Raw genomic sequence first — 24,875 nt, 5'->3', positions numbered from 1 at the left:
TTGATATCATACTTTGCATTATCAAACAGTTGAATGTGATTGACTTTAGTTTTATTCTTAAATATGGTATTTTTGCATATGTAAGCAGGTGTCATGATATATATCGATATCATGTAAAAAAAAACCCTATGATTCTGATAATAATATATTTTCCATATTACCCAGCACTGCCAAGACTCCTTTCTGTTCTGTCAGTCGTCCATGCTGATTCTCATACAGTTAGAAAGTGCAGCTTTAAGCTGTACCGCTAAGGTTCAGTCAGTTACAGGACACTGGGATGGAGTAACTGGTAAGGTCTCACCCTCTTAGTGACTGATTCAGCTTGGCTTTAATCCCCGTGCCCCCCCCCCCCCCCCACCGAATAATTAGAGAAAGTGCTGCCACAGTACATGAAAACTGGCTGAGAGAGATATATATCAAGCTGGTCGTTGCATTGAACGTGGCGGCATGATGGCGCAGTGGTTAGCGCAGTCACCTCACAGCAAGAAGGTCCTGGATTCGAGCCCCGGGGTAGTCCAACCTTGGGGGTCATCCCTGGTCGTCCTCTGTGTGGAGTTTGCATGTTCTGCCCGTGTCTGCGTGGGTTTCCTCCGGGTGCTCTGGTTTCCTCCCATAGTCCAAAGACATGTAGGTCAGGTGAATCAGACTTATTAAATTGTCCCTAGGTGTGAATGTGTGTGTGTGTATGTGTGTGTGTGTGTGTGTGTGTGTGTGTGTGTGTGTGTGTGTGTGTGTGATGGCCTGGCGGCCTGTCCAGGGTGTCTCCCCGCCTGCCGCCCAGTGACTGCTGGGATAGGCTGCAGCATCCCCGTGACCCTGAGAGCAGGATAAGCGGTAGGGATAATGGATGGATGGATGCACTGAGCATTGGATAGTTTGGTATGAAACGTGGAGTGTGAGAACAGGGGGCTGACACATTGTTCAGGACGGTGGGGAGAAAGAGTGTGTGTGTGTGTGTGTGTGTGTGTGTGTGTGTGTGTGTGTGTGTGTAGGGTCGCGTTTCAGGCTTTATAGAATAATTACGGCAATCAATCTGAAGTGAACAGCTGTGAGGGTGTGCCCTCTCGCTTATCTCTACAAAATTGTGTGCAGTTATAAGGGGGGGGGTAATTTGTGTGAGTGTGTTTTGTGTTTGGGTCGGTGGGTGAGCGAGAGAGAGCTTGTATGTTGTATGTGTGCAGTCATGCATGTGGTGAAGCTCGACGCCCCCTCGGCCATTCATCAGACCCCGTTAACGGCGCATATTACTGTATTGAGAAAATGCGGCGTTCCTCGGCTCCCCCAGTGGACGCATGTTGGCAGGAGGGTCTGTGAAAGAAAGGAAAGGGTGATTGGGGAAGTGGGGGGGATCGCCTTTCTGCACACTATTCTGACTCTCTACCTCTCCGCTCATCCTTTCATCCTTCCATACCGCCGCCCAGTGGTATTCCATACCACTCTGTGCGGTTATACGATATCCTCACACTCACCCTGTTCTCTTACAAAGGACCAGGGGGACGCATAGAGATGAATTCCCTCCCCTAGCAGGACCCGATCCATCAACGGCATCACGCTAATGACAGCAGCAGCTAGCATACACCCGGGCAAGCCTCTCCTTAAAGGCACACGGTCAGTAAACAGCAGACTGTTGCCAGGATGCTCCTGACTGAAGGCTATATTTAGATGAGTTTAGCCACAAAAGAATAAACTCTAGATTGGTATTAACAAAGAAATTTGCACAGGTGACCGTGTTATCTTTGACCGAGCAAAACTCAATAGCGGTGGCCAAAACAGATGATTTCACAACCCCCCTCCCCGCACAGGCTTATGTAGAGGATATCTCCTCCGCCTGATGATGTAACGGCTTGATTCATCCCCCCCTTTGTTAGAATGAGACAAAGGGCTAGTCAACACACTCCTCTCTCGCTCTCTCCCTCCAACAACAGAAAGCAACCTTTATTGTTGGAGGACAAAAATACCTCATCATATAAGCCCCCCCCCCCACCCCCAGGTTGAAGATGGGATTGACCTTAAAGCTGCAGTCCACATTCAACTGCACTAAAAAGGCTTTTTTTTCCCAAGTGAATAACCCAAATATACCTGAACAAAGCCAGTTCAACGTTTTCTAAGACCGCTGTGTGACTATTTTGAGGTGGTTTTAATTGTCTTGGCTTAATGATGTCAAGACCCGAATTTACGATGCTGTTTGCACCCATTGACATGAGATGTGTTTGGATGTTCCATGAAGAAGTCGGTGAAGAAACGAGGCCGGTTTGGCTCCGTAGTTGGAGGAGTTTGCTTCCAGAAGGAGTTGCGCTCCCGACTAAAGAAGTGCCATCGTTAAAATAAAACCGCCGTACATAAATGATATTAGCATGAACATCCCCATGTTTTGTTTTATTTTACTTTATATCTGGTTACTGTACACAAATGAAAGTGAGTTAGGTTTGGTTTCGGGGGTTTTGTTTTTGTCTTTAAACATTGTATATATGTCCTGTTTATATCCATTCTATAAAATGTATACATAGCCATTTCCTGTTCACTTTCCCTGTTTGCCATTTTTTCTGACAACCTGACAGCCAACTGCACACTCCAGTCATACTAGAGCAAACACTGCCACATATGTTATGGCATTTTCAGCTGGACTCGACCGGAATGATATATCTTCTTTCTCTGTGTCATGTTAGGAAAGCCCCCCCCCCCTCCTGACTTTGCAGTGAACGGGGGTGGGGGGGATAACTTGAACATGGGAACCTTTAATTCCTGAGTTGTGGTGGGGAATGGGTTCACTCTAGGATCATTTGAGGCATCTTTGGAATGTCTTGGCCCTTTCTCCCAGCCTCATGAAATGAATTTTGGGACACAGACAGCAAACTTCTAGTCTCACTGTATAATATCCTAGATCATCTGCTGTCCAACTGTGCCAGTGATTCAGCATATAGGTCATTAACCGTTTTTTGTTGTTGTTATAATCCCTTCTATGCATTATTTAACACAGTGGTTATTATGGGGGAAGAACAAGAGCTGCAGTTTGCAAACATGGAGGGGCCTGCAGTGCATTAGCAGAGCACATGTATTGACAGCATCCTCTAAACACTACGGTACAAATCCATTGTAGCCCCAGTCAGTGTCCTGTCAATGCGGGGGAATGATCAGCGAGGTCAGTGTAGTAGAGTTAGCCTGTAACTAGTGTGGGGTAGTGTTCGTACGTGTGTGTAGACGCTAGAGTACATGCAAATCTTTCTCACAGAGGGATTTGTCTTTTCTCCAAACCCCATCGAGTTGTAATCTCATCCACTTACATCAATCTCTCTCGGTGTTTAAATCCCAAAGCAAACCCCAATCCCTTATTAGATTAGTCTTTATAGCTTTAGTAATGATTGCAGGTGTAGCACCCCCCCCCCTTCCTCCCGTTGCTGTAAAGTACCGCAGTAAAGCCCCAAAGGCATCCCTGCGCTTGGAACCCCTGTAGTTCTGCAGTCTGACAAAAATACCCCGGTGTGAAAATAACAGCGTGAGAGACTCACTTCAGAGAAATGCAATTGGCTCGCATCCCCTCGCGCCTTCCATGTCCACACTTAAGGAGGAAATAAATTCAGGGAGGTTCTCCATGTCAAACTGATACAGCGCGGCAATCGACCAAAATGGTGCGCAATGTCACCGTGTGACTGTCTAAATGTAAAATTTAAAATCATTTATTTGTAAACCCTGCACATTGTAAAGAGGGACGGACATGGTTGTGTAGTTTACTAGTAGTCCTTTACTATGGAAGTCAATCGAGGAATTCGGCAGGGAAAAATCCTTGCATTTTAATCTCACTTTACTTTGCACTTTAACCTTGCAATTTAATATCACTGAATTTAGATCGAATTGAAATTTCGTATAAAGGAATAGCAATAAAAAAGGGAATATACGTAATGGTCTTTTTTTTTTATTCGCTTAAGTGCTCAAAATCTCCACTGCGATTATGTTGCCTCGACAGCACATGACTCCCGAACACATAGATTAGGCTAGGTTTATAAATCAGTTCAAGTTGTCACTGGCTGGGTCAGAAAGCTCGACGAACTGGGTCACCATTGGATTATCATTAATTTCATATTCTGATCCTCTAGTTGGGTTATCCCATGCCAGGGATCACCCCGAGACGTGACTTACAGCCTCAAGTGCCCTGTTCACCGCTTGTTACAGGACAGTTAAGAAAATATTGGTTGGCTCCATGTTGATTCTTGGCAAATTCACATATTGCAATTTTCTTGGTAATTATTCTACATCTGGGCTGGTTAAGGGCCAACTGCTGCCAAACTTTGATTTTAGTGTTTCATGGCTTCCATGATGTTGACTCCGTTAGATTTTTTTTGGGTCGCTGTTGGTTTGAACTCCTTTCATTTCACGGCTGTCCCTGTTTCAGTTCCAGTGTTGGCTCAAAGCACAGGTTACTGCAGTAAAAACAGATCATGTCTGGATGTGGATCATGATGCGAGGGCTGTGGTGAATCAGGAATCGGGAGCATTTATTTGTCATTTCATTTAATGTTTCCCCCAGCCCACAGCAGTGCAACACAAAGACAAAACACATATCCAGACTACTAGAACACATATATCCAAACTACAAAAAAAAAAAACTGCAAAGCTACAAAAACACATATATCCAACATAGCCGCAAAAAAAAAAAAATACAAAAAAAATCCACTGTCAAAAAGAGCGAACGCCAGCCGGTATGACTGTCGGAACTGCCGGTCTGCATGGGCTAGCAGTTACCTTAGCCTGCCCCGCTTATGCGTCCTGTCAGACTGCCCTCGGTGCTTCTTCTTCGGGTGCAGCTCCAGGCAGGGCCGTGGTCCTTGGGTCCACCAGATGCAGCAGACCAGGCTCCCCCAGCTGATCCAATGCCAGCACTCCCAGCCAGACACCCTCGACACACCTCCCCGCACTCCACACAACGACACCAAAAACACAGTCATCACCAGGCGAGACCGCCACCAGATCACCCTCGGTGTTATTGGAACCACCTTTCTGCATAGGCTAGCAGTTAGCTTAGCCTGCCCCCTTCCACATCCTGTCAGACCGCCCTCGGTGCTTCCTCTTTGTCACAGCACCGGGCAGGGCTGTGGTCCTTGGGCCCACAGGATGCAGCAAACCCGGCTGTCCCAGCCGATCCAGCGTCGGCTCTCCCAGCCATCAAACGAAGACAACTTAGATGTGGGAAAAGACACTGCATGGACGGTACTGGGTGAGGCCGCCACAAACATAAGTTCGCACCGCCATCTTCCCAAACCGGTACTGGGTGAGGTCGCTGCAAACGTGAGTTCGCGCCGCCATCTTCCCACACCAGAAGCGGGAAGAAGCGCTGGATGGATGTTTATTATGTCTCTTGAGGAAAGCCTAGCTAAATTCTTAATTAATTTTATCACTTATTCACATCAGTATCCCATAGACCGTTGTTCAAGGTCTTCACCATTATTAATTAGTTTATCAGTCCAAACAGTTGCATTCCCAATGGAACTGCACTCTTACAGTCACCTCAGCAGGAGCCTGTAGCGTACTTTGATTTTAAACAGGGATTGAGCCGATGCAATTTAAAATTGACTGTGGAATTCCAGTCCGCGGTGGTGTAGCAGTCCAAGCATCGGCTTTGTGTTGATGCAGTTGCCCACTGGGGACTGTGGTTTGTGCCCCGGTCTCGTCAGATCCGACTATGGCCGGACTCGACGAAGCAGCAATAATTGGCAACGCTGTATTCATGAGGGGGGCGGAGTCGGGTTGTGTTCGTCACGTGAATGCGGCTCTGTGTGTGGGGAAAAAGCAGTGGTTCGGCCTGGATTCGCCTCGTCACGAAAGTGGCGAGGCATCTCCTTCGAGACTGCCGGCCGGAGAGACGCAGTTGGCGAACCCATGCGGCACGAGGGTGGGTGTTTGAACTAAAAATAGGGATCGATTGGCCACTCAATTGGGAGAATCAGAAATAAATTTAAAAAAAAAACAACTATGGAATTCCAAACGGGAAGTTACTCTTTATTTTAGAATTTTTGAAAACATACGTAGGCTGTTTTAACTGAGATTTAGATTTGAGCTTTTCAAAATTGGAAATGCCAGATGCTCCATGTTTACACTATATACCTCAAAGCTCTCAGGGAATTTTTTGGATGTTTTATGTTCCTTTGCTTCAATTCATTTTATTTTCCTCACATATGGACAGCACACTCACGAAGCCGTTTTGCCGTGTTTTTCAGCCAGCGTAGGGGGGAATTTTGCGGCTCGGGCATGTCCGGCTTGTCCTAGTGTGCCTTTGGCTTCTCCTGGCTCCCAACGAGTCCCCCTGCTTGGCTTTCCATTTCCTTCTCTGAGCAAGAGGCCTTCTAATCCTTCTCATATGGGGATGGCACATATGATGTCATCACGGCTGATGCAACCAACGTTTTTCTTTCTTTTCTTTTTTCCTTTTTTTGTTTTTTTTGTTTTGTTGTTTTCTTTGGTGTTCAAGTTCTCCGGCTGAAACCTGAGAGCGAGAAGGGAGGGTAAGATTTTATTTCTGGTGGCTCTGGTTCTCCTTTGTGTATGGTAGCTGTGTAAGCCCTTGGCTGCATGGCTATTTACTGCAGAGGGATTCTTCGTAAGCGGGGTTTCTCGAGGGTCCGCGCCCTCCACTTTAGCCCGGCCGTATGTAATCAGCGGGGGGAAGAGCCGCCATCAGCGATAAATCTTTGTCGCATATAAAATGCAGTGCCCCGGTTTAAAGTAGTCTCTCTTTAATCCAACGAAGCCCATTTAAGATGCACTGATGCGGCACTGTGGTCACAGCTACGTTCTGTTTGTGATGCGTTTCTTCTGCGAAGCCATATTCCTAGATTTATTGCTGCCGGCGGATCACAAATGATTGATTAACGCTACACTCGGCTGAAACGGCTCTGAATTATAACTCTGGTGCCAGGGTATGCTGCTGCAGACACATCTTCCTTTTCTGTGATTTTTTTTATTTTTTTCTCTTGGGGTGGGGCGGGCTGATCGATGCTGAGATCCTCAGAGTTTCTCCTTTCGTTCCCTGCTGGTATTCCACGTACAGGAGGTCGCCTCAACAGAGGTCTTCTCCTCTTAGTGTCAGCAAGATAGAGGACAAGAGGGGAAGGAAAGAAGGACGGACACGTGCAGGGAGAAAGAAATTACTCGACTGCAAGTGCATCTCGTCCCTCTTTTTTTTCTCTTCTTTATTTCCCTCTTTCACCTCCTGACCCCCCCCCCCTTCTCTCTGTTCCTTCTCAAGCTCTCTCTCTTGCTCTCCCTCTCTCTCTGTTTTTTTCCCTCACTCTATTGTCCCGGGGAATGTACCAACCCGGGAGGGGAGGGGTGAGCCAGCATGTCGGAGCGAGGAGATGAGAAAGAAAAGGGGGAGAATAACATGTGACGGAGGGGACAGAGAAAGCATGCGGCGGTGAGAAGGTCGCGAAAGGAGAAAGAGAAAAAAATACTTTTTTGGAAAGAGGAAGAAAAAAAAAACCAAAACTCCACTTCTGCTCCCCCGTCACAATTCTTCCCTGCTGCAAAACAAATTGGGCTTTAAGAAAGTTCTGCAGGGTGCCGGCCAGCTGAGAGGAGTGCCTGAAAGAGGAAGAAGAAGGCAAGGCAGAGGGCGAGAGAAGAAAGGGAGGCGGATAAAAGCGAGAATGAGCTGTCACAACAGCGGGATGGGAGAGAGGGCGAGACGGAGGGGATGAAAGCTGCCCCGTCGAGGAATCTACCAAGCACCACCTCTCCTCCTCCAACACCAGCTACGCGCTGCTGCTGCTGCTGCTGCTGCTGATGTTGTTGCCGACCCCCCTCTCACTCTGGATGTCAAGCAGGGAGCGCTCTCGCCATACGTAAGAGAAAGCCGCGAGGCTGACTTTCACGTCCCGTTGAGGGCCATTGTGTTTCCGGACCAGCGAAACGGGAGTCTGTGGACGGGACGGGACGTTTCATATACACACACACACACACACACACACACACACACACACGCAGACGCACTTAAACGTGGGCACGCACACCGTGAGAAACGGAGGCTGTGTGCAGGTGTGGAAATGTTGAGCTCTCAGCAGTAAGGGCCACGCCATGGAAGGACTGGGAACTGTAGCAGATCGGGCAGGGACCGAGTAAAGGTGCGAAAGGAACTGCTGTGAGTACAAAATGTTTATCTCACTCGCTCTCTCTCTCTCTCTCTCTCTCGAACCCATGGCATCAACGGTCCCCCCTCATCCCTTATTCTGTTCTCCCCGTTTGCCCATTGGGGTGTTTTCATGTCAGCGTGGGCATCAGAGTGTCATTTCCACCTCGGCCCGCTGTGTCTGTAAGGCCAGCTGAAATCGCCTTGGGTGAAAAATGGCTGATGCTTTAGACTAAAGGGCTGTACTTCTTTTTTTCTTCATCAGGAACCTTTGCTACGGGGGCATAGCTGCTGAGGCTGTGTCTGTATGTCTTTTCCATACGGTGTCTGGAAAAGAGCGCTCTGGACATGATCTCGCTCTACCTGTCATGAATTTATGTGGGCTGTCCAGACCAGTCGGCGTTAAAGCAGATGCACTGGCCCGGGACCTGGAATATCTTAACTCTCTGGCTTGTCACAGCAAGACAATGAATTAAAGTCATGTTTGTAAACAGTGGAACAGTGAATGACCGTTAGTTGTCCTCTATGTAAACTCATGAAGTCTGTGCTTATAATAGATTAAAAATATATATAAAAAAAAAACGTTATATATTTTTTAAGAATAATTTTCTTTAAATTTTCATTCTAAGAATTTTTTATAATATAATTATATATATATATATATATAGAGAGAGGAGAGAGAGAGAGAGAGGGAGAGAGAGAGGAATATTATTATAATTTATTTATAATTTATTATAATTATTTATTTATTATTATATTATTTTAAATTATATTTTATAATAAAAGCGTGTGTGTGTGTGTGCTGCGCGTGTGTGTGTGTGCGTGCGCGTGTATATATATATATATATATATATATTATATAGAGCTTTATAGCTTTATATATATATATAGAGAGAGAGAGAGAGAGAGCTTTATAGCTTTATAGCTTTTTTCCCAGAAACCATCAATGGTGTTGATAAATGGTGTTGGCTGCTGATGAGTGAGCGACGCATGAACCAGCCCTGTACTGCTATGCATTAAAAGTTTTTTTTCCTACATCTATCTTAATCTAAATAGAGAGAGAGAGAGAGAGAGAGAGAGAGAGAGAGAGAGAGAGGAGAGAGAGAGAGAGAGAGAGAGAGAGAGAGAGAGAGAGAGAGAGAGAGAGAGAGAGAGAGAGAGAGAGGAGAGAGAGAGAGAGAGAGAGAGAGAGAGAGAGAGAGAGAGAGAGAGAGAGAGAGGAATCAGTAACGGGCGGAATCTATTTCCGGGATTTTCCTTGGCCATTTAAAAGTACATTATTTTGGTTACTTGAGTTTTTGCGTCCTCGAGCACTCAAGCCATCGAGCGTGCGGCACACAAGAATGTTTGCCATGAGCAGTTGAATTAAACATGCAGCTGGGCTTCGTTCAGGATACATTGCCTATATTGAACAAAATGAGCCCCCCGCCTGCCGTTCAGGGCATGGCCATCACATACCTGTCAGGCTAATGTGAATCCTTCTACAGCCAAGCAGGTTAGCTGTGTTATACCCTCTTGTTTTATCTTGTGGAGGCTGCAAACAACAGCATAGTTCACTGACCAAAAGGATATTTCCTCTTTACTGAAGACAGATAGACGAGCAGACATTTCCACCATGGATTTCATCAGTTCTTACATGTCTGCTGTCTGTCTGTCTCCCAAACACATGGACAATCACTGATCGTAGAGGGGCAGTGTCCCATAGAAAATTTCTTATAATTGCACATCTGTGTGTGTGTGTGTGTGTGTGTGTGTGTATATATATATTATGAGCTTTAATATGTTGTTCACTCAGGAAGTCAAGTCAAAGTGAAAGTCAGAGGTCATCATTGTTCACATGATGGTTATATTATTTTATCTGTGAAAACTGTGACCAGGGAATATCATTTGACTGCTGACATCTTCCTTCAAGATCCCGTAGCCGAAAATCGTTCTCCTCCGATGTCCCTTGTACCCTCCTCACCTGCACTACGTCAACGCAATATGAAGTACATGAATATATTCTGCCAATCTCGGCCTTAAACCTTTGCCCTCCTACCACAATCCGTCATGCTCTGTGTAATATAAAGCAGCTGGCTCTTTCAAAGGATTTACCAACACAACTCCCAGTGAAATTATCCACAAGTTTCCACATTGCTAATGTGATCCTGTCCAACTCGAGGCTAGGGTAGCCAGAAACCCCGCTTAAATTGCATGATTCTGGTTTACAAGCATCTGTTCCTTGTCCCCACTCGTACAATCTGGATGCTTGTTGCCCTGAAGATGAAGTCATTGTGAAAATGTTCTCTCTGCATCTTCTGTTGTACCAGACTCGGTGAAAACAGCGCGGTGCCGTTGTGGTGTCTTACCGACTCGGCTCACGCAACTGTCTACAAAGCATGTTCACGGTGAAGGTTCTGCTTCACTTATGTATTCAGGTGTCGAATATAGAAGCCCTGCAGTAGCCGACGAGACCATCCAAAGCTCAACAAGCTGCTTTTTGTATGTAATTGAAATTCAAGCAAAGCTTACTCTTGGCAAATGTTCTCCAGTATGAGAGACGTTAGACTAATGTGACAAATAGTGGCGTGGCCGGCCTCATCTACAGCGAAGTGTACTGTAAATCTAAATGACCTTGAATTGTACGGTAAGGATATCCACGATTTGCCTTGGGTGAAAAAGCTGCGGCTGCTTTTACACGCGATGACCTGGCGGCCTGTCCACGGCGTCTCCCCGCCTGCCGCCCAATGACTGCTAGGATAGGCTCCAGCATCCCCGCGACCCTGAGAGCAGGATAAGCGGTTTGGAGAATGGATGGATGGATGCTTTTACCTATTGCCCGTGATCTTTCTCAGGCTTAACGAGAATACAGGCATCCGGGTAGCGTAGCGGGCTATGCCGTTGCCTACAAACACGGGGATCCCAGTTCGAATCCCCGTGTTGCCTCCGGCGTGGTTGGGCGTCCCTACAGACACAGTTGGCTGTGTCTGCGGGTGGGGAGCCGGATTGTGCGTATGTTTCCTGGTCGCTGCACTAGCGCCTCCTCTGGTCGGTATGGGCGCCTGTTCAGGGGGGAGGGGGAACTGGGAGGAATAGCGTGATCCTCCCACGCGCTACGTCCCCCCGACGAAACTCCTCACGGTCAGGTAAAAAGAAGCGGCTGGCGACTCCACGTGTATCGGAGGAGACGTGGTAGTCTGCAGCCCTCCCCGGATCGGCAGAGGGGGCGGAGCAGCAACCGGGACGGCTCGGAAGAGTGGGGTAAAACCAGAATACAGCAAGGTTTGTTTGGACATGGAGTCCATTGCACCTGTAAGTTGCGTAACTAAGACATTTAAGATCCAGTGTCTTCAGCATTACGTAGCATGTTTCAAATTTGTGTTTGGAAAATATTTCCATAGGTAGCAGTCACCAGTGGATATGCTCACAAATAAAAATGCTGCTTCCTTTATGAATTTCTGCCTCTGGTCTAGCCGTGACCACGTTGTTTTGTCTGGCCACGGAGATTAGGGGTTGTATTTGTGTTAGTGCGGTGCAGGCTTGGGTCAGGCATTTTAATGCCGTGCGTTGTGCCTCAGAGGCAGGCAGATGAGGAAGAGTTGCGTTCTTTTGAGAAGCGGCGTTTGGCACAATCGGCTGTGGATGCACAGTTAAATCACGTTAAGCTTCATAATGGACAGTAATTTATAAAAACCGCTCGCTAAAAGCAGCGTCATTTGCGTCCTCGGTGCTGTTACTTCTGTAATTGGGTCGATAATGTAAAAATGGGAAGTGAACTTTGAATAAGGTGTGTGATAGTCACAACTGAAAATGTTTTTGCAAGGTCTAACTTCAGGCTGCAGGGGTTTGGTGAGCAAGTCTGTTATCATGCAGCTCGCAGCAGGACAGAAATGCCATTTTTAATTGCTAACAGCCTTGGAAAGATTCAGACAATTGAGGGCCTCGACACAGAGCTAGACATATCTAAATATTTATACTTTTTACAATGAGAAAAGTTCCTCCCTGCGCTCTGTATGAAACGGATGGAGCCGTCCCTGCTTATGGGCCGACGCTTGAAGTGCAGGCTACAGAGGTAAACACTTCATTGTTGTGGACTTTTCACCAGAAAATTGACAGAAAGACAAGTAAACCTCTTGTCAGTGTGTTCAAGCCTTGGTTTATTGTCCTTTATTTGGAATTACACTGGCGCAGTGTTGTAGTACTCGAGTCCAGGACTCAGACTCGAGTCGTGATTTTCAGGACTTGGACTTGAGCACTGATGACTCGGACTTGGATTGAACTCGAGCATTGACTGCATTCGGACTCGGACTTGTTAATTGATAAAGGCTGTTTTTTTTTGTTGTTGTTTTCTTTTTTTGTACTAGGCGCTAATAATTTGGCATAAGATATTGATAGCTATTGATGACTCGGACTCAGACTCAGGTAATGGGGACTTGACTTGGACTCTTATTTTCTTTGGGGACTCGGACTCGAGACTCGACTCGGACTCAAGGTTTAGTGACTCGACTACAACGCTTCACTGGCATCATTCATTATCCAAGCCGCTTATCCTGCTCTAAGGGTCGCAGGGATGCTGGAGCCTATCCCAGCAGTCATTCGGCGGCAGGCGGGGGGGGAGACACTGTGGACAGGCCGCCAGGCCATCACACAGGGCCTACATACACACACACGCACACACACACACACACATAGACCTAGGGACAATTTAGTACGGCCAATTCACCTGACCTCCATGTCTTCGGACTGTGGGAGGAAACCGGAGCCCCCGGAGGAAACCCACGCAGACACGGGGAGAACATGCAAACTCCACACAGAGGACGACCCGCAAGATTGGACTACCCCGGGGCTCGAACCCAGAACCTTCTTGCTGTGAGGCGACTGCGCTAACCACTGCGCCACCATGCTGCCCTATAATATTGTAGCGAATTCAAGGGGAAGCCGGGAATCTGCCGCAGCCGGGATGCTACATCCCCCTGGTGAAACTCCTCCCTGTCAGGTGAAAAGAACCGGTTGACGACTCCACACGTATGGGAGGAGGCATGTGGTAGTCTGCAGCCCTCCCCGGATCGGCAGAGGGGGTGGAGCAGAGACCGGGATGGCTCGGAGGAGTTGGGTAATTGGCCGGATACAATTGGAGGGAAAAAAAAAAAAGCAAGACTATGGGAAAAGGAACTGGGAACACAACTAAGTGAAGAGTGTTGGGAGGAAGCTATAGGCAGGATATGGTCTACCACTTCCTGTGCTCGTCTTGGACTTATTCCATTCAAAGTTCGACATCGGGTTCATTTCTCCGAGTCAAGACTCTGAAATATTTCCAGAATGTCATCTGTCATGGCTCTCCTTGCCCATCTAAAGCCACGTTATTTTTTTTCCTGCCCCAATTCTGATGGATTCTGGACTGGTTTCTTCACTATCATGTCCACCGTACATGGAGTAAATTTGCAAAGAAACCCATTAACTGCTCTATTTGGGACTCCTCGCAGCTCAGTTTCATTAAAATCTGTACAAAAAGACGTTTTAGCTTTCACATCCTTACTAGCCAGACGTTCCTTACTGCACTGGATGTCTGCTAGGTGCAGGGGCGAAAATCTGACATCAACTTTGGAGGGGACAATCAAACCATTGTGATGTAAAGGGCGGGGGATCGCGAGCTTCTGAAACAAATATGCACTATTAAGTGTCTATAATCAGCACAGGTGCTTTCATTGTGTATTATTAATATTATTGAAATTATATAGTTATGTTTATAATGATATATTGGGGGATATATCATATTTTTCCCAGGATGGAGGGGTCGTGCCCCCCCCGTCCTCACCGGGATTTCCACCTATGGTTAGGTGCCTCTCCATTTCCCAGTGGCTTAAAGACACCATATTTTGTATAAAATGTGAGAAAATAAAATATGCACTGAGGATCTACCGGTAAGTTCTTTCACAAACGGCAATATTTTACATCTTGTTTCACAGAGCTACAGATATTACCAAATTGAATATTTCCCTGCTGGTTTACACCATGGTGCGTATGCAAGTCCGTCAGATATGCACCAGTCTAGCTGAGCCGTGGTGGGGGGTGAGTGAGGGTGTGTGTATGTTTGTCTATTCTATTCTATTTTACTTCACTTTGGTACCCCCCCCCCCCATAGCTCTTCTTAGGGAGTGTTTTTTTTGGATTTTCCCCCTTTTTCTCCCCAATTGCATTTGGCCAATCATCCCAGTCTCCTGAGCCGTCCTGCTTCCCCCCCACACACACACACACACATAGACCTAGGGACAATTTAGTACGGCCAATTCACCTGACCTCCATGTCTTCGGACTGTGGGAGGAAACCGGAGCCCCCGGAGGAAACCCACGCAGACACGGGGAGAACATGCAAACTCCACACAGAGGACGACCCGCAAGATTGGACTACCCCGGGGCTCGAACCCAGAACCTTCTTGCTGTGAGGCGACTGCGCTAACCACTGCGCCACCATGCTGCCCTATAATATTGTAGCGAATTCAAGGGGAAGCCGGGAATCTGCCGCAGCCGGGATGCGACTGCGCTAACCAATCAACTAAAGGGTCTGACCCACTGGCATCATAAAATTGCTAAAAAAAAATAAATATTTAGTAAGTGCTAATCATAAAAATGCATTTAATGTATTTTCTGTTGTTTACGTGCACGTATTTATCTAATCTATTGGGCAGCCCAGTGGATAACGCTGTCACCTCAGAGCAAGAAGCTCCTGGGCTCAAACCCTGAGGTAGTCCAACCTTGGGCAGGGGGGCGGGGGACGTCATCCCAGGTTGTCGTCTGTGTGGAGTTTGCATGTTCTCCCCCTGTGTGCGGTGGGTTTTTTTCTGGGTGTTCCAGTTTACCCCACCATCACAAGAAACATGCATGTTAGGGTTAACACTCCTGTCTGTGCCCCTGAGCAAGGCAATGAGGAAAAGAAGTGGAGTTGGCTTCCAGGCGCAGCATGAAGACGGCAGCCCACTGCTCATCACTACACAGACCACAGCGAGGATGGGTTCATTTGCAGTAACTGAATTTCCCCAAAGGGATTAATAAAGGAAATGTAATATTAATCTTAATCTGGGTTTGATCTGGTGGGTGTTTTCATCACATGAGAATTTGACAGCTCTTCTGATTTGAAGTGTCAGTGCTGACAGAGTTATAGATGTCGAGACGTCCTTTTGCCTACAGACCCAAAGTTTTTAGCCTGAAATTAACAGAAGGGGGTTTGAGTGACAGTTTGCTGATGATAATGCTAATAAATTCTTTACCCAAGTGTAACCTTCTCAACCCACGATTCGATAGTAACCCGAACCTTCACTACTCTTCTTGCTCATTTATCAGGATAGTGCATTTACAATTAAAATTCTGGCTTATTACCAACATTTTTTTGTTACACTAGTAGCGAGGCACAGGTCACTATGCACACTTATCTGTATCACCTCTATAAGTTACTTGTTGATTTTTTTATTTTTTTTTTGGATTTTGATATACTTTATTGAGCCCCGTAGGGAAATTCCGCTCTGCATTTAACCCATCCTAGCTGTGTAGCTAGGAGCAGTGGGCAGCCGCCGTGCAGCGCCCGGGGACCAACTCCAGTTTGTCTCGCCATTGCCTCGGTCAGGGGCAAAGACAGGAGTATTAACCCTAACACGCATGTCTTTTTGAGGGTGGGGGAAACCGGAGCACCCAGAGAAAACCCACCGCAGACACGGGGAGAACATGCAAACTCCACACAGAGGACGACCTGGGATGACCCCCCTAAGGTTGGACAACCCTGGGGTTCGAACTCAGGACCTGCTATGAGTCATGCTATTCTTGAACAAGTTGCAAATCTATTAGTCACTTGAGCGGGACCAATCAGTTATAGCAGAAAATCAAGAATTTGTTCGGCTTTCTCGCTCTCTTACATCTTTGCTATACTAAATTTAAAAACAAAATCAAATTTAAAGTTTGCACGGGAACTTGACTGAGTTTGTACACAGGTTCTGGCTGTTTTGTGGTTTACGTGATGTCTGAATCTGCTGCTGTGCGTTGCATACTTAAGCATAAAAAACCCTCAGCAGACCAAAGCATAACAAACCTCCCCCTGCTGCTCCGAAACGATTGCCATTGAGCACATTTCTTTAGTTGTAGGGGGAGACACATGCAGACTCTAAAGCTTTAACCATGAAATGGGAGAAAGCAGTTTGCACTTTGCAGGAATGTCTGCCTGTCAGGGAGTGCATTTCAGGTTGGTTTTAATCTGCCTGCCTGGATTCTCTGACAAATGAATGGCTTCTGCAGATGCGTCGTCGTGAGCGGAAAACCCTTCCTGGTTGCTCGGTGCCGAGTCTGAACAGGAGGGATCTTGGGGATGGATCTAGGTCATTTTTCTGTCTGATTAGCTTGTGTCTTTTCTGAAAGAAACGGAGCCAAACAACTGCAGAGTGATTTCCTTAAAGGCCGTATTTACCCGCTCCTCCGTTAACGGCCCACTTTAAAATAAGGAACGTGAAATGGGAACTGAAACGCAACCATGTGTTCTTCTCCCCTCCGTGGCACCATGTCATTGCTCACACAATGTCTATTTAGTGGCCCTTCGAAGCACATAAAAGCCCCCGAGTCTGACTTTTTATGAGCTTTGTCTTGAGAGCAGAGTTTCTTCTGCATAAAGCGCACAAAGCAGATATTGCACACAAAAAATCAACACGCAGAATCGTGAAGCAAACACTTATTTGTAATAAGAAAGTAAACCGAGTCAAAGGAAGGAAGAGAGACAAGGGGAGAAAGGTTACCGAGGTAAAACTCTCATGTAAGAGCGGCTTGAAGGACATTGCAAAGTGAGGAGAAACGGTGAGACATGAGTGTGCCAGACCTGAACAGTAGCTCCGGTAGTGCCAGGCTGTTAAGAGTTTCAGGGGTAGTAGGAACCGGCCTTCTACAATGAAGCCATTGTTCTCACAAAGGAGACTCTCTCACCACCCAGCCACATATTCCACATCTGCTGCCATACCACCCCACCTGGCAAGGTAGTGTGGGTAATTGTCTAAGAATGAGGGAAAAAATCAATTAATCGCCATTTGAGACTGTTATATGTCTTAACTGAGTGATGCACAGCACCAACACCACCAGGGTGAAGGGTGCTACACCTATTGAGGGCTACTCGTGTTAATAAAAAAAAATAATGGTGAGCATATGGGTGGCATAGCGGTCTATTCCATTGCCTACCAACCCAGGGATCCCGGTTCGAATCCCCGTGTTACCTCCGGCTTGGTTGGGCGTCCCTACAGACACAATTGGCCGTGTCTGTGGTTGGGAAGCCAGATGTGGGCATGTGTCCTGGTCACTGCACTGGCGCCTCCTCTGGTCGGTTGGGGCGCCTGTTCGGGGGGGAGGGGGAACTGCGAGGAATAGTGTGATCCTCGCATGTGCTACATCCCCCTGGTGAAACTCCTCCCTGTCAGGTGAAAAGAACCGGTTGACGACTCCACATGTATGGGAGGAGGCATGTGGTAGTCTGCAGCCCTCCCCGGATCGGCAGAGGGGGTGGAGCAGAGACCGGAACGGCTCGGAAGAGTGGGGTAATCGGCCAGATACAATTGGGGAGGGGGGAGGGGGGGGTCTCCTCTTTGTTCCAGTTTTTATGATTTTAGCTTACAGTGTTCTCCATTATATATTTTGTTCCCTGCTAGTCGTGTAGACCATTGCGAGGTGATTGTCTGGTGTCCCAGCTTCTTGCTTATCTCATCTATATTTCTTTGCTGTTTCTCCTAAAATTCTTTTCAGCGGCGGTAATGTTGTGCGTGTCGTATATCCACCAGAATGCAACGCCGGCCCTTATTCACACGCTTCAGGATATCTTAAAATGTCAGTGTTTTCCCTAGGTTTGTGGAAGACTTCAGTGCATGTATTTGGCAGGGGATTGAGGGTCCTTCCCCAAGAAAATTTTATGTTTTTAAATATAAAAAAAAAAGGCAGTTTCACATCATTTGGATCATCATTATTATTACCATATCTATGTACAAGGGGGTGGCATGGAAGCGCATTGGTTAGCACGGTCGCCTCACAGCAAGAAGGTCCTGGGTTCAAGCTTGGGTGGTCATCCCGGGTCGTCCTCTGTGTGGAGTTTGCATGTTCTCCCTGTGTCCGTGTGGGTTTCCTCCGGGTGCTACATGTCCAAAGACATGTAGGTCAGGTGAGTCGGCCATACTAAGCTGTCCCTAGGTGTGAATGTGTCGGCCCTGGGATGGACTGGTGACCTGTCCAGGGTGTCTCCCCTAGGCGGGGAGACACCCTGGGTTGGGATAGGCTCCACCATCCCCGCAAACCCAATTGGGATAAGTGGCTTGGGTAATGGATGGATGGATTTGTTATTTGTGTTATTGGGCTATAGAAATAAAATTGACATTACAGTTGACATGGATGGATATCTGTGTACAAAAACTGAAAAAGCTGGAGCAGATGATAAATAAACAACACCCAAAATCTTCAAGACAAAACTTGCTTAAGAAGTCCATTGGGGACCAGCTACAACCATTAGATCGAGAAAGGGTTATTTAGTTAGTTGTGATACTCTCCACATTGATTTTACATTACATAGCAGCCAAAACACATAATGTTAGCCTCTCCTGCCCAGCGTCCAGACAGGGCATCTATGTGGGCGGTCAGTAGGCGTCCATTGGGAACACATTAGCATAATCATGTCCCTTCTTATGGAACATCCACTTCCTCTCCCCGCTTCATTTCAGTGGACATTGCACGTCTCACAGTGCAATAGTTAACCCGACGTTTGAGATATCTGCTCTTCCCAGTGGGATGTCATGTTGTCTTGTTCAGGTAGCCCCGACCGTTTAATTCCGGCCCTGGTTTGTATGTCTGGTCTCTGTAGGTGAATTACGATAGTTTTTCGGGTCTCTCTCTTGCAGTCAGAGGTACTTGTATCTGAAATGGCTTTACTGGTGTTCTTGCTCCCATATTTGAATGTAAAACAGGACCTTGTCAGTTTTTTTTGGGGGGGGGGTCTACTTCTAGATAAAGTCTTCAGAGGTTATTCACATTGAACTGATGTCCTCTATGTTTTCTAGGCTGCTTACACAAGCAAAGACACACATTCAAAATTTGGCAAAGTGGGGCGTCCAGGTAGCGTAACGGTCTGTTCCGTTGCCTACCAACACGGGGCTCGCCGGTTCGAATCCCCATGTTACCTCTGGCTTGGTCGGGCATCCCTACAGACGCGGTTGGCCGTGTCTGCGGGTGGGAAGCCGGATGTGGGTATGTGTCCTGGTTGCTGCTCCTCTTGCCGGTCGGGGTGCCTGTTCGGGGGGGAGGGGGAACTGGGGGGAACAGCGTGATCCTCCCATGTGCTACATCCCCCTGGTGAAACTCCTCACTGTCAGGTGAAAAGAAGCAGCTGGCGACTCCGCATGTATCAGAGGAGGCATGTGGTATTCTGCAACCCTCCCCGGATTGGCAGAGGGGGTGGAGCAGTGACCGGGACGGCACAGATGAGTTTGATAATTGGCTGGATACAACTGGGGAGGGGAAAAAAAGGGGGGGGCGGAGCTTGCAAAGTTCCCCTCTATTTTTTTTAATAGTTCGAGGAGTTGTGTTGATGATGTCAGAGTCTGGTTGTCATCACAGTAATGCCGTCCACTCAGAACTGCGAAGTCTTTGCTGCAGAGGATACAGTAAGTGGATGAGAAGCTTTAAGCAGCATCTCTCGTCTCCTCCACTATGGGTACCACAGGCAGCTTCATACCACAGACATCAGTTTATGGATCACACAGAGAAAAGGAGGTCATGGAGGAAAGGAAGAGGAATTTTTGGAGCTTGCTTGATGCATTCCTGGGAAACATGACCAACATAGGGGGAAAAAAAACTTTTCGTCTAATACTTCGCCTGCTCTTTTTGTTTTTCTCTTGCAGTTGTCCCTTGGGGATGAACAATGTGAAGTGACACGGAATGGCTACGAGTCCAAAGAGCTGGTGTACTTGGTCCAAATCTACTGTCAGGTAAGGCACAGGAATACGTCTGTTCTCGAGTCAGTCATGCAGCGATACACAAACAGATACACATTTAAATTCTCACAACCATACTTAAACATCTACAACCATGTCCCAATATCCATCAAAGCGCCATGTGTTGTGCGAGCCCACACTCACAGCTAGGTATTAATGGGGGGGGGCAGTCAGGTACGATGCTTTTCTCAATAAGTTTGATGTAAGCAGTTGCCGTATCCCAAATGATGGTTCAATAAAGCCTGTTACGATATACGGTACATTAACCCTGTTGAAAGACTACTGGTGGGGCGTCCGGGTAGCATAGTGGTCAATTCCGTTGCCTATCAACAGGGGGCTCGGCGGGTCGAATCCCCGTGTTACCTCCGGCTTGGTCGGGCATCCCTACAGACACAATTGGCTGTGTCTGCAGGTGAGAAACCGGATGTGGGTATGTGTTCTGGTCGCTGCAGCAGCACCTCCTCTGGTCGGTCGAGGCACCTGTTCGTGGGGGGGGGGGGACTGGGGAGAATAGCGTGATCCTCCCACGCGCTACGTCCCTCTGGCGAAACTCCTCACTGTCAGGTGAAAAGAAGCGGCTGGCGACTCCACATGTATCGGAGGAGGAATGTGGTAGTCTGCGGCCCTCCCCAGATCGGCAGAGGAGGTGGAGCAGAGACCGGACCGGGACGGCTCGAGGGAGTGGAGTAATTGCCCGAGTACAATTGGGGAGAAAAGGGCGGGTGGGAGTACCGGATCCATTTCAGACACTGCTGAAGCCTCCTTAGCTGTTTGAAACATCCTTGTTGTGCTGGAACCGCACATCAAGAGGTCGGGTTGGTTGGGTGCTTCTTCACTTGAGTGGAGGATCAACAGAAGTTCTTCAGTGTCTTCATTAAAAGGCATCTGCTTTTACACCCAGCTGTTCGGTCACCACACTACAGGTTGATTTTAAATCCCTTGCTTAAGGGAAACGGCTGCTGTGTAGCACCACAACAGTCATGTCCCGCTCTTGGTACGTCCCTTTCAGATGTTTGTTATGTGGGATAGTTGGAACATTCAGTCACTGATTTCCACAGTGATTGATGAGCGTCCAACAAGCGTTGTTTTTGTTTTTACTTCTGTCCCCTGCTGCTCTCAGTGTTGATGTGAGGGAGGGAAACAAAGTGGTGCAGAGTGTTCTCCCTGTCTGGCACTTGATTCTTCCTGGAGTTCAGCCCCACATAGTTGTGGATTCTGTGCTTTTTCTTTCTTTCTTTCTTTCTTTCTTTCTTTCTTTCTTTCTTTCTTTCTTTCTTTCTTTCTTTCTTTCTTTCTTTCTTTTTTTTTACCCCGTTTTCTCCCCAGTTGTATCCGTCTAAATACCCCACTCTTCCGAGCTGTCCCGGTCGCTGCTCCACCCCCTCTGCTGAGCTGGGGAGGGCTGCAGACTACCACGTGCCTCCTCCGATACACGTGGAGTTGCCAGCCGCTTCTTTTCACCTGACAGTGAGGAGTTTCACCAGGGGCACGTAGCACGTGGCAGGATCATGCTATTCCCCCCCAGTTCCCCCTCCCCCCTGAACAGGTGCCCCGACCGACCAGAGGAGGCGCTAGTGCAGTGACCAGGACACATACCCACATCCGGCTTCCCACCCACAGACATGGCCAATTGTGTCTGTAGGGACGCCCAACCAAGCCGGAGGCAACATGGGGATTCGAATAGACCGCTACGCTACCCAGACGCCTCGGTTTTAACCAAGTCTTGATTAATTGTGTATGGGTTTTACTCCAAAGCGAATTCATCAAAGTTGCAAAATTGGGTTTAGTCACCTTTCAAATAAGCTTATAAAGAAGTTTATAAGTTTATAAAGAAACAATTTAAAGCTCCCCACCTGCCGCCCGGTGACTGCCGGGATAGGCTCCAGCGTCCCGCAACCCGAATTCGGACAAGCGGCTTGGATAACGAATGAATGAATGACTTTAAAACTCTGAAACTGGGCATAGCCTTATTCCAGAACACACACGAGTGATGCGGAGGCTTTGCCCCGTCCTCCTGCTTTTCCCCGTCCTCCTGCTTTGCCCCGTCCTCCTGCTTTAACGTCTGACGGTTGTGGTTTGTTCATGTTCCAGTCGCACCTGAACCTCAGGGAACGCCAGAGAAGCACATGGCTCTGTACTTGGAAGATTTCAGCTCTTTCCAACCACTGGAAAAGGAAGATAAATCTATAGCACTCTTCCCTTAAAAAATAAAGAGTAATTAAAAAAAAAAGGGGCTGGCTTTGAGCCACCCTTGGAACGGGGCAGAAAATGGAGAAATTAAGTAGCGCCGGCACAGCGAGATTGTCTCAAGTTGTAGAATCTCGGGAAAAGGGGGCACAATAGGTCAGTGGAAGTGGCGTCTGAAAGTGGAACAGGGAAGTATCAAGAGTTGTCTGAGCCCAGAGGACAAGCCCCCCCCCCCCCCGTCTCCATGTGGTGTCTCTCTAAGCCTTAAAACTCCACCAGCTGCAGCGGGCCGAGCAGCTCTGCAGCCCCAGTCGCACCAGCCTTGGCCATATCACAGATGGAACTTTCTAGGCCAAATCAAAGTGAAAGACTTTTTTCTTCTTCTGCTAGTTTCTCTTTTTCCGGGGTTTTGTGGCTTGGAAGCCTTTCTCACTAGATATAAAGACAAATCCATGGAATAATTTGAAGATGATTATTTTTGAAAGCCAACTTGCATGTAATGTGGTGGACGGAGGCCACATCCTCCTGGTTCCTGCTTGAAAGGCAGGACTAAAGGCGTGCCATTGAAACACTTTGATATTAGTCATATCTTTACACTTTTTTATGGCAACCTTGAAGGTGGCTGAATGCTAATATTGAAGGATGCAATGATGAAACAGTCTTTGGGCACCAAAAATGGAGACACTTCTAGAAAAAGAGGGTAAAAAAATACAACAGTTGGTTTTTGAAAAGTTGACTTTTGAACAGTGTGCTGAGCTTTTACCCATCTGTAAACGTTATCGATCCGCAATCTGTGTAATATCTGTAACACACGGGGTGTATGTGTATTTGACAAATTGTGGTTTTGGGATATTATTTTAGCGTGTTGTGCTTTCTATGAGTAGAAACATTGGCTGATATGAACTTTCAGTTATTGAGATGATCCGCTTCATGTATCCAAAGAGCGTCGCATATTTCATATTCCACGCACCATGGCGTCTTGCTCCACATCAGCACCACCGGTTTACCTCCACCCTCCTCCTCCTTAATATTGTGACATTTTGAATCAGTCAAATTTTTATTTCTGATTAATAAATAGAAATAAATCAGAAATACTTTTTATTTCTGATTAATAATGATAATAATAATAAACTTTATTTATATCGCACCTTTCTAAACTAATAATAATAATTAATAATAATAATAATAATAATAATCTCATTTTAACTTCAGTCGCTTCGCCGGGTCGCGGTGGCAGCAAGCTAAGTAGGGCACTCCAGACGTCCCTCTCCCCAGCAACACCCTCCGCCTCCTCCTGGGGGATCCCAAGGCGTTCCCAGGCCAGAATGGACATGTAGTCCCTCCAGCGAGTTCTGGGTCTACCCCGGGGTCTCCTCCCAGTTGGCTAATAATAATAATTATTCCCAGTTGAATAATAATAATAATAAACTTTATTTATAGCGCACCTTTCTAAACTAATAATAAACTTTATTTATATCGTACCTTTCTAAACAATGTTACAAGGTGCCTTACACAACAGGATAAAATAATGCACATAGTGAAGGTAAAACAACAAAATACAATAGAAATATAGGACATAATCCAGATCTGCTCCGCAGAACAAGGTAAAACCCGGTCAGGATGAGGTCACAAGAGCGTGAGCCTCGAAATGAAGAGAATTCGAGCCGACAAAACAAGGATTATGATGAAACAATTAAAAAAATGTGATGTGAGGAAAATATAAGTTAAAAATGTAAAATTATAAAAGTGTAATAAGATATAACAATATAAAAAAATCATAAAATAAAAAAATCAATAAATAAATGAAAATTGGGCGACGATGGATTTACTATAAAAAAGACTTGCTGTAAAAAGTAAAATTTTAAGAGGTGTTTTAGAAGAAGGCAGTGTGTGATTAGGCACGATGTGTGGTGTAACATTGTGTACCACAGGCAGATTCCTACCATTTCCACTGTACTTTTCCCTCGTTCTCTCTCGCTCGCTCCTAAAATAATCCCAGTGTCAGCGATTTAAAGCACCTTCTCCCACTGAGCCACACACCTACCAACATAGTTTATTAGCACACATCTGTATTTATAAAAATACCCATGTAATCACACACACACACACACACACATACAGAGTTTGGCTGTAGTAGTTTTTAGTAGATGTATATTGTACCAAGTGAAACATGATATAACTTTGTACCACATGTAATTCATAATCAGACCATCAAGTAGCGAGTAATGCATCATGTAAGAATGAACACCTTGACCGTGTCCAGTTTTGTCCCTCTTTTCCACAGGGCCGGAGCTGGATTGTGAAGCGAAGCTATGAGGATTTCCGTGTCCTGGACAAGCACCTGCACCTCTGTATCTATGACCGACGCTTCTCCCAGCTGCCGGAGCTGCCCCGACTCGACAGTCTGACGGACCAGTCAGAGGTAAGCGCCTCGCACGCCGCACACGCTGCTCCCATTCCCCATTCATGGGGGGGGGGCTAAATAACCACTCTGCTTTGCAACTTGGTTGATGGGCAGCCTTGGGTGCTCCAGCAGCGCAGCAACCTTGTACGCTGAGGTTCACAGTTCGAACCCCAGCCTTGCCCTCGTCTCGACTGGTCA

At 46.9% G+C, this 24,875-nt stretch overlaps 1 protein-coding gene across 1 annotated transcript in view; it reads left to right on the top strand.

The window, feature by feature from the left end:
* The first annotated feature begins 8,100 nt into the window (after window positions 1-8,100).
* arhgap32b (Rho GTPase activating protein 32b) overlaps window positions 8,101-24,875 on the top strand; it is a 69,578-nt gene continuing 52,803 nt past the window's right edge. Inside the window, exons 1-3 of the mRNA XM_056284760.1 lie at window positions 8,101-8,127; window positions 19,994-20,080; window positions 24,558-24,695. The gene's annotated coding sequence lies outside the window, so the exon portion shown is untranslated. The remainder of the gene's footprint in view (window positions 8,128-19,993; window positions 20,081-24,557; window positions 24,696-24,875) is intronic.

This window comes from Lampris incognitus, chromosome 8 (assembly GCF_029633865.1).
Source record: "Lampris incognitus isolate fLamInc1 chromosome 8, fLamInc1.hap2, whole genome shotgun sequence".
NCBI classification, from domain to species: Eukaryota; Metazoa; Chordata; class Actinopteri; order Lampriformes; family Lampridae; genus Lampris; species Lampris incognitus.
Note: the sequence above shows the minus strand (reverse complement) of the source record. Positions and strands in the feature narration are given on the sequence as shown.